The sequence below is a fragment of the Silene latifolia genome, chromosome 2 (assembly GCF_048544455.1).
Source record: "Silene latifolia isolate original U9 population chromosome 2, ASM4854445v1, whole genome shotgun sequence".
NCBI classification, from domain to species: Eukaryota; Viridiplantae; Streptophyta; class Magnoliopsida; order Caryophyllales; family Caryophyllaceae; genus Silene; species Silene latifolia.
This window is the reverse complement of record NC_133527.1, coordinates 134,675,649-134,691,712: the sequence shown is the minus strand read 5'-3', so window position 1 is coordinate 134,691,712 and position 16,064 is coordinate 134,675,649. Positions and strand designations below refer to the sequence as shown.

Here is a 16,064-nt window from a genome sequence, read left to right as displayed (position 1 = left end):
GAACTCAAGAATTCTAAGGTAAGGGAGGGGTATGTCAATTCTCTTGTAGCAAACAATTTTCCCAACCCCATGGCTTCAAAGAAGGCTTTTGTTTGTTCAAGGACACCCAATTTGTTCAAGGCATCTTCACATATGAATTTGGTGGGTAGAAAGGATTTCCTAGCATACTTGGCAAATGTATCCCTATGGGAGTTAGAAATGAAAATTACCTCCGGATAGTTTGATAATTGAGCAATTTTCGGAGTTGTTGATGTTATTGCTTCCAAGGGAGGATTTTGTTGTTGTTGAACTTCCAAGTTTGCACTAGCAACCACCATAGCCAATGAGGCTTTCTTTGCTTGAAGGCATTGTTGTTTGTTGAGAGTGCCTTTGCCTTAGGTGCCTTTGTTGATCCTTTTGTTCTTTCCATTGATGCAAAATACCAAGAAAAGAGTGAAAATCTTCAATTTTCAAGTATACCCAAATCGATTTTAAGATGAAAGGCTTTGCCTTTGTAATTTCAAAAATCGACTCAAAGGTTGAAGATTTTGGTGCTTGGTTTGATTTTTGTTGGAAGAGGAGTGATTAATTGTTTTTAAAAGGAAGTTTGGATTTGATTTTGTTGAATTTGGTTGAGGAAATCTTGTTTTGGTGATTAAGAGGATGAGGGTTTTGAGTTTTGGGGGTTTTTTTTGGTAGTGTTTTGAATGAATGAATGAAGAAATGAATGTGGGAGGGGTATTTAAAATACCCGAAAATTTTGAAACTGCAGGGGAAGACGGGCGTCTTTCCTTCGGGACGCTCGGATTCTCCCTATTTTGGGTTCAGGATTTCTCGCCTAAAGACGGGCGTCTTTCAGCAGGGACTCTCGGATCCTTTGACTGCGGGACGAGCGGATTCTGCTGAAGACGGGCGGATTCTGAGACAGCAAGCTTTCTTGTTTTGCACTGGCAAAAAGACGGGCGTCTTCCTGCAAAGACGGGCGGATTTTTCAAGACGAGCGTCTTCTCTACCAGGACGCTCGGATTCTTCGACAGTCCTAAAATTTCAAATTTTCAGTTAAAATGGACGGCCGGATTCTGCCAAAGACGCTCGGATTCCCTAAAGACGAGCGGATTCCCCTTAAAGACGCTCGGATTCTCCCTGGTCTACCCGGATTCAGTTCCATCCGTGCACTTGCATATCCCGTGTCATTTTTCATTCATCAAATCCCGTGTTCCTCATTGTAGGGGCACTACTAAGGCATGAATAGCCTAGGCAAATGCTATCCCCACACTAAGCTAAAGCACTACACAACAATTAAATCATTAGTCCCTCCCTCACTTCTCTCAAAAATGATAATTACCTTGATCAAAGCATAAAAAAATCCAAAAATGACAAAAAATGCAATGTAAGAATTAAAATGCAAGTTAGGGAGTTAGAAATATTTACAAATGGTGGTTTAGGGAGGACTCCACCAAACTCTCATCCTTAGTGAGATGTCATGGGGGCATGTCCAAGGTGTTGTTGATGTTGCTCAACACCTTGAAAAAGTAGTCAAAAGCTTGTTCATTATCATGATAAAGATCTTCAATAGATCTTTGCCCTTGTTGTCCTTCATGTTGGTCTTTATCGATAGCATTACCAATATAGGGATTGAAAATCCCTTCAAACTCATCGTCCCAAAGACCACAAACTTCATCTACATGGTCACTAAAGATCTCTTGAGTTGATAGAGACAACCCTCCCACTTTCTTATCTTGGCCAATGAGGCCATCCTCTTCATTGCTTGACTTTGGTGAGCTTTTCAAGTTCTCTTTGTTACAATTCACTTGCTCTTTGAATGGAGCATCATCAATTTTCTTTTTCCATTGGAATTCCGACTTCTTCCTATCATCCTTTCGACTATAATGATCAACCATAAAACATGGTTCATGCAAACGGGGAGCTCTCATGGTCTTGTCAAGATTGAAAGTTATGCTCTCATCTCCTACTTCTAGAGTGAGCTCTCCATGCTTCACATCAATCACCTCACCCGCGGTGTACAAGAAAGGTCTACCTAGAATGATTGGAATGTTGGAGTCTTCTTCCATGTCAACAATGACAAAGTCCACCGGGATGAAAAATTTCCCAACTCTTACGGGGACATCTTCCCATATCCCTAATGGTGTCTTCGTCGATCTATCGGCCATTTAGAGTGTGATATTGGTGCATTTAAGCTCTCCCATCTCTAACCTTTTACTCACCGAGTACGGCATAACACTCACACTAGCCCCTGGATCACATAAGGCTTTGTTTATCGTGGTGTCGCCAATGGTACACAGTATTGAGAAGCTTCCCGGATCTTTAAGTTTTGGAGGTGAACTCCCTTGAAGTATTTCACTACTCACCTTAGTGAAGGCGATAGTCTCAAGCTTCCGGATCGACTTCTTCTTTTTGAGGATGTCTTTCATGTATTTTGCATAGGCCGGCACGTGATTGATTAATTCCATGAAAGGAATTGAGACTTCCAAATTTTTCACAATTTCCATAAATTTTCCAAGTTGGTCATCAAATTTGGGCTTGGCTTGACGACTTGGAAAAGGAAGTCTAATCACAATGGGCTCCTTCTCCTTGACCTTGTCTTCATTTTTCTTTGAAATTTCTTCTTTTGATGGTTCTCCATCCTTGGAGTTTTGCACAATTTCTTCTTTGTCACTAGCTTCCACAACTTCATCCTCAAATTGCTTCTTCGGTGCTTCATACCTTCTACCACTCCTCAAGTGAATGGCACTAACCGTTTCATGTCTTGGGGGATTACTTTGAGGTGGTAATTGCCCCTTTTGTCTTTGTGAGCTTGAAGATGCTAGTTGAGTCAATTAGGTTTCCAACATTTTGGTGTGAGCTAGGATGTTGTTGATGGTGATTTCCTTTGCATGACTATCTTTTTGCATTTGAGTGAAAAACTCTTGTTGATTCTTTTGCATTTGGAGGACCGCTTTTTGAACATCAAAACCTTGGTCATTTTGTTGATTGTATGCAGTTTGATTTTGGTAACCTTGGTTTTGGTTATAAAAGGGTCTTTGATTTTTGGTTTCGCATGGGAGGTGGGGTGTATGTTGGTTGAGGGTTTTGAACATTTTGGCTTTTGTATGAGAGATATGGATGGAATTTGGTGTTTCATCGTAATAGTTTGAATAAGGGGTATCACTCTTGTATGCTTGAAAAGCATTCACTTGTTCATTTGTTTTCCTACATTCACTTTGGTCATGTCCCAAAGTTCCACAATTCTCATATATCCCGCTTGGGATTGATGAAGATGCCGTCATGGCATTGACATGATGCTTTGGTGATTTTGAGGCTTCTTCAAGTCTAGCCATAGCTTTTTCAAACTTCAAATTGATGGTATCAATGTGAGCACTAAGTTGAGCACCCAATTGAGTAATGGAGTCCACTTCATGCTTTCCTCCTCTAGTAGCCTTGCGAGGTCTACTATATTGTGAGTTATGGACCGCCATTTCCTCAATTTTGTTCCAAGTTTGATTGTCATCAACTTCGGTGAACATTCCATTTGATCCCATGTTGAGAATGTTTCTTGAGTCTTCATAAAGACCGTTCCAAAATTTTTGTACCAAGAACCACTCGCTAAGTCCATGATGAGGACATGAGCGACAAATTCCTTTGAATCGCTCCCAAGCTTCATACAAAGATTCTTCATCCCTTTGCTTAAAGCCCGTAATTTGAGCTCTTAGCATGTTAGTCTTTTTCGGTGGATAGAACTTTTTGTAGAAAGCTAGAGCCAACTTCTTCCAAGAATCAATTCCGAGAGTAGCCTTATCAAGGCCTTTCAACCATTGTTTCGCGGTGCCAATTAGAAAAAAAGGAAATAAGACCCATCGAATTTGGTCTTGAGTTACACTGGTTTGAGAAATCGCATCACAATAGTCACAAAAAGTCTCCATATGAGAGTGAGGGTCTTCACTAGACATCCCCCCAAATTGGCTTCTTTCGACTAATTGGATAAATGCGGATTTGGCAATAAAATTTCCGGTTAGATGTTGTGGTGTGGGAGTACCATTGGGTAGGTTCTCCTCGGTGGGTACGGAATGTGATGAAAACTTAGGCATTGTGGGTTGATTTTGTGTTGGATCTTGTGTTGGGTTCTCCTCACCTTCTCTTGCAAAAGGGTTGATGAACTCAATAGTATTTGGTTGAATATCTACAACCTCACCGATACCTCTCAAAATTCTCCTAGCAAGTCTTCTATTGGTTGTCAAAGTCCTTTCAATTTCGTGATCAAAGGGTAACAAGTTACCTTGTGATCTTCTAGACATACAAAATATCAAACAACTCGAAAATAGTTAGAACAAACCTTGAGGAGTTTTACTTCCCCAAGGCAAAGAAAGACACAACTAATAACAATACAAGAAACTCTAAATCAAGTTAACACCGTCCCCGGCAACAGCGCCATTTTTGGTCGTGATCCCTTATGAGGGGTTTAGTTTTCAGTACTTGTCGTTAGGAGCACCTAGACCAAAACACAATTTATAACTTCACAAACAATTCTACAATTAGTAAAGAGGCAAGTAAAGGTCGGGTCCCAAGGGGCGGGAATTGAGATGAGATTTTCTAGTGCAACTAGTGGTGTCTAAGGGTGTCACAATTTGGGGTTTGAAGTAGAAGATCACTAAACTAAATAACAATGAAAGTAAACAAGCAAGATGAATTAAAAGGGATGTAAACAATTGATAAAAAGCACTAGGGTGTCATGGGGTCATAGGGGATTCATGGGAATTGATCATACAAACATATTCTCAAATTATAAGCAAGCAATTATTGTTGTGATGGATCGAGGTGGTTTATGTCTTACAATCCTAGGAAAGTTTGGGTTCCGGAGCCGAATCGATTAGATTGTACAACACCTACAAGTCGACTAAATCTTCCCTACTCAACTATATGCATGGTCTAATGAGACTCGAGTTGGTTTATGTCTTACAAGTCTCATTGAAAAGATAGGCGATGGGTAAAAAATGCAAGGATTCATAGGCTCACATTTCATCAAACATAACATGTGCATAAGTTGAGATCACAACAAGCAAGCAAATAAATTATGAAAACATATTAAATTAAGCATGAATCATTCCCCATGTTGGTTTCCCCTAATTACCCATTAACCCTAGCTAAGGAAACTACTCACTCATTATCATGTTGAACATGCTAGCAAGGTTGTCAATCATACTAACAAAGTGAAACATGATGAATAAATGAAAGTGATTAACAATAATTAAAAAGGGATTAAGAGAATTATACCTACTAATGATTCCAATAATAAAGCAAAGAATAAAAGAAGTACTTGATGCTTGATTGGAAGGTTGTCAATCTCCCAATAATAACCCAAATAATCTTCAATTACCCAAAATAAAGGATGAACAAGAGAGAGATTAAGGAAATAAAACTTGTATTAAAACTTGATTAAATGTTGATTACAAGATTAAAGAGAGATTTGATTGATATTAACTACACTAAAGATTGCTAAGAAGAACATGCTCTTTTAATTAGACTAATGGAGTATTTATAGTGGGGATTAGGTACATAAATTAGGGTTTACTAAGGGCTTAAATGACGATTAAGTCCTTGAGGAATCGCCGGTCTCTAGGGAGACTCCGGTCTCTTTTTCGCCGGTCTTAGAAAAAGATGTGCATCCTTCCTTGAAGCTTGTAGAAGACGAAAAGACAGTTTGGGAATCCGGGCATTTTTGGCACGGGACGGGCGGATTTGGGTGCTTTGGGACGGGCGTCCAGAAGGGGAAGACGGGCGGATTTGGGAGGTCTTGGCCGAGCGTCTTGTGGAGGAAGACGCTCGGATTGTGGGTGGTGGACGGGCGTCTTCAGGGCAATCCGCACGGATTGTCAAACAGTTTCATTCCTTCTTCTTTTCTTCCTTTTTTCTTCATGGAATCCTTGAGGATTTCCTCGGGGATGCAAGGATCTTTTCTCATCATTGCCCATCTACTATAGTATGTACAAAGGCCTTCTAATCTTGTCTCTCCTTGATGCTTGGTCATTGAATTTAATCAATTTAGCCTCATTTTGCCATGAAAATGCAAGGTTTGCACTCCTTTCCTACCAAGGGCACAAAACCTCAAAGAATATGGAAAACAAAGAACTAAAGACAATAAATGACCCAAATATGCACTAAAAAGCATGGGAACAAGGCTAATTAGGGGACTACATGTGCTCTAATTATGGTCACATCAGGAGACGTGCCACTTGAAGATTTAAGGGACCAAAGGAGTTGGTTTCCGAATTTGTAATAGATTATTTGATTTTCTATATTAGGAAGCTAAGGCCATGCTAGGAATTTATTATTATTGCTTTGCATTTATTTTAATATGTTTCATGCATTGCCAAATTGCCATAACAACACATGCATTTCATATCGAGTCATCGACCGTGTCAATTATAATTATCGTAGTTCACCGCTTTAGTTCACTTAAAACGTGAGAGATAATAAATTGACAAGACGTCTCACTAAATAATAATTGAGAATTAGCCTTACCAAATAGTAGAACCATGAATCCCAATATCATAAGGAAGTAGGCTCCGCTCACCGGGGTGCTAAACTTGTTACGTTGGGTAAGTGGGTAGTAAATTGTTATTGCATCGAAATTTTGATTGAGCTCAACGGAAGTATTCGTGATCGTAGTTGCATGTGTACCGGGCTAAAGATAAATATTAAAGTAATTTTATCGACCGAGAGTTCTAGAAGTAGAATCGATTAAAGAGTTAATCCACCGAGTTATATTGATAAGGGATGAATCGGCTCACCGTGCCCGAATTGATATGAATTTGGATCTCGGGATCATTTATAATAGTTGGGTAGAGGTCACTATATAAATGCTTAAAACTTGTTTAAAACGTTTGCAAGTATTATTAAAACGATATATGTCTTATTAATTCCTTCACTTCCTATTTTGTAGTCGAAATTGTTTTCTCAATTGCACTGGCAACTCCAATTTCATCCGCAACCATTAGCTCGAACACTCTCACCAATGTTTCATGGCTCCGATCCTTCATGGATCGTTGTAAATTAGAAAAGAATGGGTCCAACTTTGCCGATTGGGACGCTCAACTTCGCTTGGCCGCGGAGGGTGACGACAAGCTTCGTTACCTTACCCAGGCCTCTCCTGCCACACCTAACGCTAGGTCTACCCCCGCCGCTAGGCAAGACTATGAGACTTACCAAAAGGAGTCGGCCACGATCAAAAATGTGTTGATCTTCTCAATGGAGGCCGAACTCCAAAGAAGTGCTATAAAGATTAGCACCGCCTATGAGATCTATACGAAGCTTGTGACCATGTTTTCACAAGCTCCGAGGATCATTCAATATGAAGCGGCATCCGCATTCTTTGATCTCAACATTAAGGAGGGCCAAAAAGTTAGCCGTCATGTGCTCAAGTTGATGGAGCATGTTGAGACTCTAAAATTTCAAAAGGTAGAGATTCCCGAGGAACTCGTCATTGACCGAATTCTTCATTCCTTAAACAAGGTTAAGGCATATGTTCAATTCAGGGTGAATTTTAATATGCAAAACTTGAAAGTTTCCCTTGATGAATTGCACAAAATGCTTGTGCAAGCCGAGAGAGACATGGGGCTAAGTGTTAGCACCACCAAGGATGTGCTCAACATTAATCATAAGAGCAAAGGGAATTTCAAGAAAGGTGGCAATAAGGGAAAGAAGCAAACTCCCTACAAGAACAAGGGAAAGGCTTGTGAAGCTAGCTCCTCTAAGCCGAAGAAGGGTGCCCCATCCGAGGACAAATGCCACTATTGTAATGGTGTTGGGCATTGGAAGAGGAATTGTTCAAAGTGCCTTGGCGATATCAAAGCTGGAAAGATTGTTCCAGTAGGGAAATTTCTATCCCTATCTTTTATGTTTCGTTCTCAACTTTGGTATTTTGATACAAGTTGTGATGATTACTCTTTTATTTTAATTAGGGCATCCAAGCAAAGACAAAGGAAAATAAAAACAAGCCTAGAAGATCTTCAGGGAAGCTAGATGTAGCCGCCCATGGTGCTAGATCTATGGAAGCTTGGCTTTATTTTGCTTTGTCTTTATTTTCATGTTGTATTTTGAGATTTTAGAATTATTTTGATATCCTAGTTCGACTTGGAAATTTGGTTGTTTCCTTAAAATAATGGTTGTATTTTGGATATTGGTGACTTGGTTTGCAACCCAAGTCACTCATTTTATCGTATCGTTTGTTCTAAAATTTATCATCATACACTACTTGCATCGATAAACAAAAGATTATTGACTTAAATTGATCAAATAGACAATTATAATGATTAGATAATTATATATGTCCATAAGTTATGAATTTAATTCTCCTTATGCCATTGTTACTAAAAGTAACAACTTACTTATGTAAGATCAATTATAAAGTTATGTTGAGCTATTGAACTCAAATATTAGGGAATTTGTAATCCAATATGAACACGTTATTAAAAACGAATGGTCAACCCAGGAGATACCTAAAATAGAGAGTCTATTTAACAAATGACATGGATCAGACTCGCATATTACATGAATCAAGCTGCCATGATAGAGCTAGTCTTTTTATGTGCTAACACGTCAGTCTAGACAAACTTCTAATACCTCACCATATATGTTTGTAACTCACAAAGCTATCTCTTAAGAAGATAGATGTATTTCTAAGAGATAGAGTGGGAGTAGATTAGATCGTCACAAACATGTCTTATAGTTAATGTATTACCTTTTGAAAGTAATGGAACTATAATCTATTAAAATAGAGTGGGAGTATAGCACACATGTCTTATTGTTAAAATGTTGCTTTTCGAAAGTAATGGTATTATGACCTTGTCCCAAATCGGCCTTGCTACATACGAGCCATAGCATTATAATCCAAAGATTGTTACTCAAGAGTAGATTTACTTTAAGGCGATGGTCCCCTTAAAGTGAATAGAGCTTTAGAGTACATAAGAGCATATATTGACATGAAGATGTTAATCAAGATAAATTATGTTAGGAATTACCACATTTCATTTTGATGAAAAATGGCAAATGATATTAAAAGTTCGCTTTTCTAAAATGGGAATTTAGAGAAGGATGTGTATGGAACACAAAACCTTAGATAAAGATCTAATAATCCTAACAAATTATGCAAAGCCTTCTTAAGTGATCCTAGAATGGTCTTAAGCAAGCATTAAAGGATTATACTTTTCGTTCATGTGATAATTGAGAATGGTTTCATTCACATTGTTGAAGAATCATGTTTACACATGAAGTTAAGTGGGAGCAACAATTATTTTTCCATGTCTTATATGTTGATAACATATTACTTATTGAGAATAATGTACCAATGTTAACTTCTGTGAAAGAGTGATTGGGAGACTAAGAAAAGGTGCGATGTATTTTAGATTTATGAATCTATGTGTTAAATTTGAGAGAATATTGGCATAGAGTTGATAGTCTTATGGTGATAAGATCCTTTCATATCTGTTTAACATCAACAAGGTTGAGTAGGTTGTTCATATTGATGAAAGTGGAATTACTATGATAGAGTCATAATCATTCACTGAACCTAAATAAGTTGTTGATTACATGAAATCGATTTGTAATGTTTCCGCCATTAGAACGATCATGTACTCCATTAAATGCACATGCCATGATGAAACATATACTTGGAGCACAATAAGTCAATAACAAGTTAATTCGAATGATGGTCTTGTGAAAGCCTTAAAGAACGTCCATAAAAATTCTTGAGAAGAATTGAGGATTCCTTATTATGTTTGGATAATGTACTAAGTTGTGTGTTGAAGGGTTACACAAACTTTAGTTTCCAAACCTATAAAGATTTATTGAAATCCTAGGCTTATTTTATTGACTTAAGAGTAAGAGACTAGAGAAATGTTTGAATTTCAACCATTGAAAGTTCTACAAACAGAATCTAAGTACATTGTGATAAGATGGTCAACAAAGGGACTAGGAGTAGATTCCCCTACCATTGAGTTTATCACAAGTTACATGATAACAGTGGGAGCATCTTCCAAGTAGAAGAGCCCATGTCTAGTAAGAAGACTAGATATCTACTTAGATAAATTCATGTTATTAGAAATGACATTGAATAGAAGGAAATAGCAATTCATAAAGTTGGAATGTTTGGATACATGGTATATCCACTTGCCAAGCTTTTATTGGAATTCAACTAGTGTAAAAGGTACACTGTAGATTATAAGATATGAAGTAGTAATAGTGTATTGACTATTCATATATGATAATCGCATTTATCGTTTGAGTTTCTTTAAACTCAATTATTACTTTGTTAAATCAAAATGGGTTGTTGAGACAATATTGAACCCCATTAAAGTCAACTGGATTGACATAGTATTCGCCCCTAGTTACTTAAAAGAGGTGACGTCTCGAAGTGACTAGAGTGTGATGCGATTGATGGCAAGTTCAAGTGCCATTTATTCATATGAGATAACTAGTCGATCACATAGACGGACTGTATGGGACACTCTGTCGGGCAGTGACCGCTTATAGAGTTCTGGAAATTCATAAAGCCTGGTCGTGGCAAGAGCTGCTATAATATTCTTATGAGTCAATTCTTTTGACTAAAGACTATTGGCACAAGTTGGCACAAATTTCTGAATGGCTTTGATTTATACTCTACGACTGTCGTAACTGAAGCCTAATGACTACATTTTGGGTTATGATAAACTGTGGCTATACGAAGGGAATAGTGTGATAGGAATTGTCCACCCCCTTGTCAGGGTTATTTGAAATCTCAAGGCCACTCGAGGAGTAGTGAACTGAAAATACGTGGCCACGCTCGGAAGGTATATACGGTAGATAATTCCGGTCAGATAGTTACTCTCCAGATCGAGGAAACCACTCAAGATATGATCAAATACAAGTACGACCTGTGAGACACCTTGCATTGAGAGGGAGATTGTAATAGGACAAGAGAATTGGTGACGCACACTTGTCTCGGACAAGTGGGAGATAGTTGGAGTATGTGTCCTCAACAATAGTGCGATCACATGTTTAAATCTCAAATTAAGAATACGTAAGAGATGATTCATTTATGTAGTCAACTGATCAACATTAATCAGTAATGATTGGCTAACTAGAGTTTGACATTACTGTCGTTTGACGGTGGTGATCAGTTGATCCCTTAAGGTCACACCTAAAGGACAATTCCTTTAATAGACAAATTGATTAATTGTATGGCGATACAAGTTAATCAATTCCTTAAAATTGAACAATTTATTTGTAAGAGAGAATATTTATATCTTATTGTAATTTGATTAAATAAGATTTATTTTAGTAATTAAAATACTTTATTACTAAAATTTATTATTGTTTGTGAAACAATAGAGATAAGAATGAATAGTTAATTATAATTATAATATGTTATGAATTATAATTATATGACTCATTTTATTTATGAGATCAAGAATTACTAGTCAATTTGTTGTATGTAATTTAATTAATTTATAAAATAATATTTATTTGATAAATATGCATTAAATTAATTAATAGCATGTAACATACTACATGTGACATATTGTGTGACAAATAACCAATTGGCAAAATAAAATGGTAGTCCATTTTATGTATATGGACCGAAATGGAGGGGTTATAGTGGAGTGTGGATGCTATTATTTTTTGTGATAAAATTTAAATAATCATAGCTAGTTTAACTAGCCTTACACACCTACACTACATAGTCTTACAAGCTTACCATATGGAGAAGATAAAAAGGAAAAAGAAGATGCCTTTTTGGCCTCTTCTACCCGGCCCCTTCCTCCCCTTATAATGAGAATTTGTTCTCATTATATACTACTCCATATTCAAGATTCATTTACATGCATTCTTGCTCAACTCTCACAATCTCTCTAAAGCTTGTTTAGAAACTTCAAACATTGTTCATATTCATTCTAATATCATCATAATTATTAGATTACTAGTGTAGTAATAGTGAGAATATTAGAATCTATTTTAAGGTATAATAATACACTAATCTAGTTAATTAGTATATTATTTTGAGGGATTTGTCTTGGGTGCAATCAAAGGAGGATCTCTACATTGGGATTTTGGAGGATCTCAAGAACAAATAAGGAAGGTGACCTTATTTGTGCCCATAATTTTGAGCCACTCAACAATGTAAGGGACATTGTTTTTCTCATTTAATCTCTTATTTAGTTATGCATGCACTAGATCTAATGAACTCACATTAATATGTTAATTAGTTCACTATTTGTAGATACCCGTATCCGTCGATATTGGAATTTATAGAGAACCCGACAAACACCCGATGATGATAGGACACATGTATTCTTTAGTTGTCAATGTCATTATTTGGAGCTCGTTTTACGATGTAGAATGGGCGTCGTCGATGAAGTATTTTATTAATTTAAATGATATTTAAATTAATGTTTTTTTAAGTGAGTTCATTTTATTAATTTAAATGATATTTAAATTAAAGCTTTTTTAAGGTAAATTCAATTTATTTTATTTTATTTTGAATTTATTTTCCCAAGTTTATTTTATTAAAAATAAAATAAATATTTGATTTGAAAAATCATTTTATGAGTATATTTGGTTTGAAAAATCATTTATTTTAATGTGTTAATTGATTTGAAAAATCGATTTGAAAATTGAAAAGAACTCGTTTTGAACATGTGTTTTTGAGCTCGATTTTAGCTCGGTTTTTGAGCCCGATTCCTTTACGAGTTGGCACGAATCTCGAGTACACTAACCAACCTAAGCCTCTACCCATCCAACCCAGTTCGAACCCCCTTAACCACGGCCCAAATCCCATCCCAAATCACCCCCAACAGCCCGCATACAAACAGCCTACCCCCTGTTTTGCGTGATGAATCCCGAGCCCAAAACCCGCTTCAAATACCACCAAAACCCGTGCCCATTAACCCTAACCCATACCCTAATATCCTACCCATATTACCTTACCTTAATCACCAAGAAAAACCCCCAAACGAACCCTAGAAAACCCCCCAAAAGCTGCTGGACAGCAGCTATGTTCAGCCGAGCCCATCTGCCTCTCCTCCCTTTTACCCTACTTTAACTCCTTATAAATACCCACCCTTCACCATACATTCATTCCTCTAAGTTCTCCATACATCCTACCTTCACTCACAAGCTTTAAACCTCAGAAACAAACCCTAATTGCCGCTCAAAAACCCTCCACAAAACCGACATCCAAACTGAAACAGTTTGTGTGTCCTCTTCGAAAAACAATTTGTTCCTCCTTCAAACCTCCATCAAAACTCGAGTTTCTTGTTCCTAATTAACCATATAACATCCATCTATACATTAGACAAAGATTTACGAGCCAAATTGCCCTTGAGAGTACACGAAATCCCTCGAAAAACAGAGTGTTATACACTCTGTTTTCGCGGTTTGTTCTGTCTGTCGATTCTGTTTGTGCTCGTTTTTCGTGCCCAATAACTCAAAACGAGCAGGGGTTGCTTTACGATCTCTGTTCTCCTCTCTTTCTAGTTTTCAAAACATCTTTTAAATCGAATTTTCATCGTGAAACGAGGGAGAAATCGCTGTTTGAAAGTTGTTGTCCAGATTCGATAAAAACGCGTGTTTGCTTTGTTTCTTCGTCGACGACGGCCTCTCGAGATAAAATCTACCATCGATTACGATCCAAGACGGTGTCAACGATACATGTAGGTTGAGGGTGCATCAAATCCTCCTCTTTCTCCTTTTTTATTTCGTTTTTATGTTTGTTTTTCTTATAGTTTGTTTTGTTTGTTTATCGCTTTTTATTTATCGTTTAAATTAACTATGAAACTAGTTTAGTCCGAGTATGAGTTAAAGTACCACCATGAACACCCGCGTTGACTTGAGATGGGAAAAGAAACTGCTACATCAGTCGGTCGTACACCCCCGTCTCATTTACATATCCTCGTGTTCAAGGTAGGGCATAAATAAAACGAATTTCTAACTTCGCTCCTCGTTTTTGATCCTTTGTTTGTCTCGGCCAATTCGACCCACCTTAGGACCCGTTGCATGTTAGTATGACTTCTGATTGTTAACATATAACTTATTTAGATGACATTAGATCAATTTAATAACCTAATTAGACACGATAGGTGGCTTCGACATAAGCTTTAAAATCAACTAACAATTCTGTAATTCAATCGAATGCATCTCTCTTTCACATAATTTCTCGCTAGTATGAGAGTGCGTGATTAGCACCTTCTTATTGACACTCGATGAGTTAAATTAATTAGCGAATTTGACCTAACTTGACCCCTTTTAGGCCGTGTAGAATGCCCCTTTGCGCGACATCATCTCAACTGATCAACGTCGTTTTCAGCTTGTTTTCTAATTTGTTTCGAGTTCGTTTCGCAATCATTTGATCTAACTAATGAACCTGACCTAGGACCTAGGGTAGCCGTGTCTTTTGGTCCTTTTGGTTTCGTCCGTTTTATGAATCGCTTGTTCTTTATCGCTTTATAACTTGTAATTTATCGTTTGTTCATCGAGTTGTAATTTTCAAGTTAGTTTCCCTTTATCGAGTCAAAACCTCTTTCAAAAACCTTAGTTTTGTTTGGTTAGATGGTTGTGTCCCAATGCATGTAAGAGCGTAGTAAATCGCATGTTGTTTAAAGCAACATGGCCCGGTTTATGCAAATGCATGCTTTGGTGCGTAGCCCTATGTCTAATTCGATGAGATTAAGTGAAAGCACACATCACGAGGAGTGACCCAAGGCCGTGAGTCATGTAAGCCGTGGGCCACCCCTCTTGTGCGCGGTTTCCTAGGCCGATTGGCCGTGTAATGTGTCGTGTACGGTTCTGTATGTAGCAATTGTATTTAGATCGAGTTGTATCTTTAATTTATTGTTGTGTCGGCATGAAATGCCTGGTTTGTAATAGGTAGATCCCAACGGCTCCCCCATTCCCCCTAAGCCTTGTTTGCTTTCGTTTATATGTTGCTTAGATCAATCAACCCACATGCTAAATTACAACTTTGACAAAGTTAGTTTAGTTGCATCTAAATCGACATAGAAACTTCACATGTTAGGGTTAAAACGATGTTTGCATTTCATATATCGTAGTAGCTATGACCTTGTTTGAAATCCATACTTGACTTAGTAGAGGCCGTTATTGACGGGCGGGGTTGGGTGTCCTTATGGGCTTCCCAACACGTACCCTCACCCCTTACTCAAGATCTATGGTTTGTGGATCCGTCTAAATACCATTAGATTACGAGAGTCATTCAAATCGAGTGATATAGGGTACAAGTCTTTATCTTTAATCACTCGTAGTCGATTGGCTTTATGCTTTTCGATGAAAGGTGTAAAGTTGACTTGAACGGTTCCAAGTTCCCAAAAAACTTGGTGGCGACTCTAATTTGTCTTAATTCGATTCGAAAGAACCTCGAGTCGATTATGCCTAGTGTGGATCCCGCGGACGCAGCTCCCGAGGGCCTTGTCCACGATTTGGCGACTCACGGGGAAAAGAGGACTAGCTACACTTTGTTTCTAGGGTCTTTTCCTCCGAGGTGAAACTTGAAAAGAAAGTGTTGGAAAGTAAAACATTACTCATAGTGCTACGATTCATGCATAAACCCTTAAGGATTTTCCCGGGCCGTCCCAGCGTTTCTTTGTGATGCGTGGGGGGCGACGTCCCACTATGCTAGGAAGCTGCACATTGCTCGTTTCCACTTCACCTCGCGTGGTTCTTGATGGTGGGGACGATCTTCTAGGTACTCTACCTTAAGACACCTTGCTCTATAAGACCGCAAAAGGATGGAGGGCATAGACCTTCTTGTAGAAGACTTGCCGAGACTTAGAGATGTCTAGGAGCATACATCCTTATAACATGAGATTGACAATGTGCAAATTGTTTTCCCGAGTCTTTTCGAAATTTCCCATGTCCTTTTCAAAACCGAACTTTTGAAAAACTTACTTTCAAAATAGCATGGTTTTAAAAACGCGGAATGCTGCCCAAATAGGACTAGAATTTTCGGCCCAAAATGAGCTTTTATAGCCGGCATGCTGCCCATTTCAAATCTCATTTTCGAATCAATCTTTCGTTTTTTTTTTCAAAACCAATCCAAAATG

General features: G+C 37.9%; 1 non-coding gene across 1 annotated transcript; it reads left to right on the top strand.

The window, feature by feature from the left end:
- Positions 1-3,585: 3,585 nt before the first annotated feature.
- LOC141645657 (small nucleolar RNA R71) lies at positions 3,586-3,692 on the top strand. The gene has a single exon (XR_012545135.1). It is a non-coding gene; the product is annotated as a small nucleolar RNA R71 (small nucleolar RNA).
- The last annotated feature ends 12,372 nt before the right edge of the window (positions 3,693-16,064 follow it).